This window comes from Hyaena hyaena, unplaced genomic scaffold (assembly GCF_003009895.1).
Source record: "Hyaena hyaena isolate Hyena2069 unplaced genomic scaffold, ASM300989v1 scaffold_1219, whole genome shotgun sequence".
Lineage (NCBI taxonomy): Eukaryota > Metazoa > Chordata > Mammalia > Carnivora > Hyaenidae > Hyaena > Hyaena hyaena.
Window position 1 is genome coordinate 103,258 of NW_024081841.1, and position 6,493 is coordinate 109,750.

Sequence of the window (6,493 nt, forward strand, 5' to 3'; positions counted from 1 at the left end):
GGTAGGAGCAAACTAGTGAAATCTTCCAAAACCTTCTCTAATGTTTCTAACCACAGAAATCAGCTGACCTGCCCTCTTCTTCCCCTTTGTCTTTTCTCATGATTTTCTCCCAGTTGCCTTTGAAAAGGAGCCATACATAGTATGGCAGGAAGTTGTAATAGCATGAAGGAAGGATCAGTATATCAAGTCATGAAACCTCAGCTACCCAATTCTATCAAGTAAATAGTTTTTCAAGAGAACCTTTTTTTCTCTTTCTCCATTTGTGCGGCTGCTTTGTCCTGTGACACATGCCCCTTCAGCTGACTTTTGAAAGCCTGCTATTTTGGAGGTCATAATTTTGACTGATAGGCCTATAATTAGTAAGTGCTCATTAAGTACTCTGTCCTGAGTATTTCTGTGGGGTGGTAGAGAATGTTCTTAGCAGCTGCCAGGGTGATAACAGTCTTGCAAATTGGCATGGCTCCAAAAGTAACTAAAGAGCTTTATAAAGATGAAAATTAAACAGAAAAGCATAGCAGTAGCTATAGCAAGGGACAAAATCTTATGAAGGCACCTTAGTCACCAAAGCTAAGGAGTCCTTATCCTTGTTTTATCCATAATGTTAAAAAGTTGATACTCTTAGTTTTTGTCCCACCCATTTGAAGTCATGCCTCTCTCTCCTGGTTCTTTGCCTGCCTCTTAGCTACAGGTGTTTCTCAAGTGGTGATCTGGAGTCCTCTTCTCTCTTCTGTGACCCTTCCCCACACAGAGCGTTCCATCCCAGTGGCTTCACATGTAAGCTTTCTGTTGATGACTCCCAAATCCACACCTCTGGCTTCTACCCAAACTCAAGCCCCACATTTTAAATTGCCTACTGAACATTTATCCCTAGAGGTCTTCCTGAAGCCTTTACCCAATACCCCTAAAGCCATACTCTTCCCTTAAAACCAATGCCATATTTTATGACCCAGTATTTCTATTCCTATTCCTATATATGTAGCTGAAAGAAGTGTGTGGACAGTGCACCAAAAGACCTGTATAAGAATGTTCATAGAGCATGACACATCATGACCAAATAGGGCTTTGCCCAGGAATGCAAATTTGGGTTAAAATTTAAATATCAAATGGTTTAATTAATCATATTAACAGAATGGAGGAGGATCATGTGATGATTGAATAGATGAAGAAAGTTCATTTGATAGTATTAAACAGTATTTCATGACAACAACTCTTAGCAAAATAGGAGAAAAGAATATTACTTTTTTCTTTTAAACTTTAAGTCCAATATAATTAACATACAGTGTTATATTAGTTCAGGTATACAATATAGTGATTTAACAATTCTTTTTTTTTCCGACACTGGATACATTTTTATTGAATCTTTTAGTTTACAAACTTAACCAATATTTTACACAGCTGTAGTAAAATATTTCAAACTTTAGGGAATTATGATGGATTGTATATCTTCAAAGTTGGAAAGAGAGTAAACAGTATTTGACTTCTTGAATTTTCCAGCTGACTTTTTCCTTATAATAGTAACTAGCTCAAATTAGTTATATAAGTTTCTTCACGTCCATATTTTATTGTTGCTGATGTCTTTATACCTGAAGCATTGCTATTTCAATGAATATCTGCTGGAGACCCACTCCAGCTGGTCCAGGGGTCCCTGAAGGATGGATGGTGTCGGCGAGAGAGAGTGAGAGGGCCCCGAGAATCTTTCTGATCACCAGGCAGGCATCTCTGCACTGTCAGTTTTAGTGTCTTTATTTATAGGTCAAATGTTAACATGGCATCAGAAAATGGAATTTTTACTATGGATAGTTCTTTGTGATAAGATGCTTTGGAAAGTGTACAGAAACAGGTTTTACAGAAGTATTCTTGCTGAACTGCCCCAATTATAGTGAGGTTGAGTAAGAAAGTAACAGGGTGTTCTTAGTGAAAAACAGGAGAACATACACATTTTAATAACACTAAGATTAAGTCATAGGTTAAGTTGTAGATTCGCTTATCCATCCTCATCACAGCTGCCAGTGTAAGGGAAGGTGTTTGTGGGATTGTAGGCCTTAGGGAAGGGACTGCTATACATCATCAGTTAGCAAAGGTATATGTAGTAACTTATGTTCTGCCCTTATCTGTTCCTTCTCTCTAAGTTAGGCTCTTTGTTTCCGGGCAAGACTTAATTGTCCAGTTATATTCTTCTGGCACCGGAGAGCCAACCATACCTTTAAAGACTTTAGCTCATTTCCAATACATAGAACAACCTCTTCGAGTGCATTTACCTTTATGTCTAGTTTTTTTTTTTTTTTGATGATTTCTTGAATAGCTAGGGCATGAGAAACATTTTTCGTTAGTTGATTGGAGCTATATGAACCTCTTGGACTAACACAACAGTAGAAACCGAATTGTACACGCAAAGGTCAGTCTTTTATGAGTAAGGGTCATTAGCCTGTACGTAGCTCAAGGGAAAGTATGGAGGAAAACAGGACCTGCTGGAGACACAATGTCTGTTCCCATAATCAAAGGAAGTTCGTTCACAATATGCAGTCATCATGCCAGGGCCAGAATAAGGGGACAAGTCACTCCCAATACCGATCAACAAGGTACCTTGGGTTTTGGTGCTCAAGCAGAAATAATTGAGTGGGGGTGGATATAGGTCATCATCTGATGGCAAGAGACTGTGCAAACTTGCTTTAACCTCACCAGGAGCTTTCTCCACTATTGGGCTCAGAATGTCTCCCCAAAACTATCCTGATTCCAGTTTAAAAATGAGTTTTGTGTTTGGTGGAATTTCGGAACCAGGATGTCCTTTGTTTCCATAAGTCCATTCTGGTTTAGTCTCTAGTCTAGCCTTTTCTCCTTTACTCATGGTCAAGAGAACTGCATCCCATCCTGTGATAACTTTGCCTGTTCCAACCTTAAAACATACAGGCTTGGCATTTTTCTTCTTCTTTGAACTTGTTTGAATATTAGTATCAAAAACAGTCCTATAGTGTTTATGTATACTAGCAGTGAATGACATCCCTCTTTTTGGGAAAGTTGGTTTTATCTCCATTTTTATGAACAGAATTTATATATTTTGGTGGACTCTTCATTCAGAGTCTCTTCAGAGTTGGTTTCTTTGGGTGTATCTTCATTAAGCTTCACATTTTTCACCTGCTAAGATACTTATACTTTGAGTACCCTTGAAAACTCTTACTTTCAAAGAGATGATTATAGGCTGAAAGCGAATGGTCCCTTTTAGCTATTTTGGCCACATTTTAAATGTTTACTAATAACTTATGTTCTGAAAGAAACAAATCTGAACTGTGGTCCTGTAGAAACTTGATAATTCCCTTCTTGGGTAGCTGCTCATTGCACAGCTGTCCATGGTCCAGGGCCTCTGTGGAATAGTCACTGCCATCTTTCCCTGCTTGTACTCAGTGATCATTATATACATGATAAGTGTACTCTTTTTTAAAAAAAAAATAGTTTCCTGTCAAGTTGGTTTCCATATAACACTCAGTGCTCATCCCCACAAGTGCCCTCCTCCATGCCCATCACGCCCCTTTCCTACCCCCAACCCCATCAGCCCTCAGTTTGTTCTCGGCATTCAAGAGTCTCTCATGGTTTGCCTCCCTCCCTCTCCCCAACTATTTTTCCCCTTCTTCTCCCCCATGGTCCTCCGTTAAGTTCCTCCTAATCCTCTTATACGTGCAGACATATGATATCTGTCCTTCTCTGCCTGACTTATTTCACTCAGCATAACACCCTCAAGTTCCATCCATGTTGCTACACATGGCCAGATGTCATTCTTTCTCATTGCCACGTAGTATTCCATTGTATAGATAAACCACATCTTCTTGATCCATTTGTCCGTTGAAGTACAGTTAGGGTCTTTCTATGTTTTGGCTATTGTTGAGATTGCTGCTATGAACACTGGGGTACATGGTACCCCTATGCATCTGCACTCCTATATCCCTTGGGTAAATTCCCAGCAGTGCTACTGCTGGGTCACAGGGGAGTTCTATTATTAATTTTTTGAGGAACCTCCACACTGTTTTCCAGAGGGGCTGCACCAGTTTACATTCCCACCAACAGTGTAGGAGGGGGCCCATTTCTCCACATCCTCGCCAGCATCTAGAGTTCTCTGATGTGCTCATTTTAGCCACTCTGACTGGCGTGAGGTGGTATCTCAGTGTGGTTTTGACTTGTATTTCCCTGATGAGGAGGGACGCTGAGCATCATTTCATGTGTCTGTTGGCCATGTGGATGTCCTCTTTGGAGACGTGTCAGTTCATATCTTCTGCCCATTTCTTCACTGGATTGTTTGTTTTTCCGGTGTGGAGTTTGGGGAGTTCCTTATAGATTTTGGATACTAGCTCTTTATCTGATAGGTCATTGGCAACTATCTTTTCCCATTCCGTCGGTTGCCTATTAGTTTTATGGATTGTTTCCTTTGCCGTGCAGAAGATTTTAATCTTAATGAGGTCCCAACAGTTCATTTTTGCTCTTGATCCCTTGCTTTTGGGGATGTGTCAAGTAAGAAATTGCTGCAGTTGAGATCAAGGAGGTTGTTTCCTGCTTTGTCCTGTAGGGTTTTGATGGTTTCCTGTCTCACATTCAGGTCCTTTATCCATTTTGAGTTTATGTTGTGTATGGTGTGAGAAAATGATCTAGTTTCATTCTTCTGCATGTTGTTGTCCAGTTCTCCCAGCACCATCTGTTAAAGAGGCTGACTTTTTCCATTGGATATTCTTTCCTGCTTTGTCAAAGATGAGTTGGCCATACATTTGTGGGTCCAATTCTGAGTTGTCTATTCTATTCCATTGGTCTATGTGTCTGTTTTTGTGCCAATACTATACTGTCTTGATGATGACAGCTTTGTAGTAGAGGCTAAAGTCCGGGATGGTGATGCCTCCCGTTTTGGTTTCCTTCTTCAATATAACTTTGGCTATTTGGGGTCTTGTGTGGTTCCATACAAATTTTAGGATAGTTTGTTCTAGTTTTGAGAAGAAGAATGCTGGTGCAATTTTGATTGGGATTGCATTGAATGTGTAGATTGCTTTGGGCAGTATTGACATTTTAACTATATTCTTCTGACCCATGAGCATGGAATGTTTTTCCATTTCTTTGTGCCTTCTTCGATTTCCTTCATAAGTTTTCTATAGTTTTCATCATACAGATCTCTTATATCTTTGGTTAGGTTTATTCCTAGGTATTTTATGGTTTTTTTGTGCAATTGGGAACGGGATCAGTTTCTCGATTTCTCTTTCTGTTGCTTCATTGTTGGTGTATAAAAATGCAGCCGATTTCTGTACTTTGATTTTGTACCCTGCGACTTTGCTGAATTCATGGATCAGTTCTAGTAGGCTTCTGGTGGAGTCTGTCGGGTTTTCTATGTAGAGTATCATGTCATCTGTGAAAAGTGAAAGTTTGACAATTTCGCTGCCAATTCTGATGCCTTTTATTTCCTTTTGTTGCCTGATGGCTGAGGCTAGGACTTCCAGCACTATGTGAAACAACAGTGGTGAGAGTGGACATCCTGTCATGTTCCTGATCTCAGGGAAAAACATCTCAGTTTTTCCCCGTTGAGGATCATGTTAGCTGAGGGCTTCTCATAGATGGCTTTTATGATGTTTCAGTAAGTTCCTTCTATCCCGACTTTTTCGAGGGTCTTTATTAAGAAGGGATGCTGTATTTTGTCAAATGCTTTTTCTGTATCTATCAACAGGATCATATGGTTTTTATCTTTTCTTTTGTTGACATGATGTATCACACTGATTTATTTGGGAATATTGAACCAGCCCTGTAACCCAAGAATGAATCCCACTTGATTATGGTGGATAATTCTTTTATATTTATTGAGGGCTGCTTTATGTCCCAGTATGTGATCTATCTTGGAGAATGTGCCATGCACACTTGAGAATAAATGGAATTCCATGGCCTCAGGATGTGGAGTTCTAAATATATCTGTGAGATCCATCTGGTCCCATTTGTCATTCAAGTCCATTGTTTCTTTAGTGATTTTCTGTCTAGTTGATATATCCGTTGCTGTAAGTGGAGTATTAAAGTCCCCTGCTATTAGCACATTCTTATCCATAAGGTTGTTTCTGTTTGTGATTGTTTTATATATTTAGGTGCTCCCATATTTGGGTGTAGACATTTATAATTGTTAGCCCTTCCTGATGGATAGACCCTGTAATTATGATATAATGCCCTTCTTCATCCCTTGTTACTGTCTTTAAAGTTCAGTTTTTCTGATATAAGTATAGCTACTAAAGCTTTCTTTTCACTTCCAGTAGCATGATAGATATTTTTCCTTCCCCTTACTTGTAATCTGAAGGTTTCCTCCAGTAAAATGAGTTTCTTGTAGACAGCAAATAGATGGATTCTGTTTTTTTTATCCATTCTGCTATCCTGTGTCTTTTGGTTGGAGCATTCAGCCCATTTACATTCAGTGTTGTTATTGAAATCTATGGGTTTAGAGTCATTGTGTCCTTTGTGGGATTCATGCTTGTAGTGGTGTCTCTGGTAT

The 6,493-nt window shown here is 39.4% G+C and overlaps 1 pseudogene; it reads right to left on the reverse strand.

The window, feature by feature from the left end:
* Positions 1-2,722: 2,722 nt before the first annotated feature.
* Positions 2,723-3,379, reverse strand: LOC120224611 (annotated as a pseudogene).
* Positions 3,380-6,493: the final 3,114 nt, after the last annotated feature.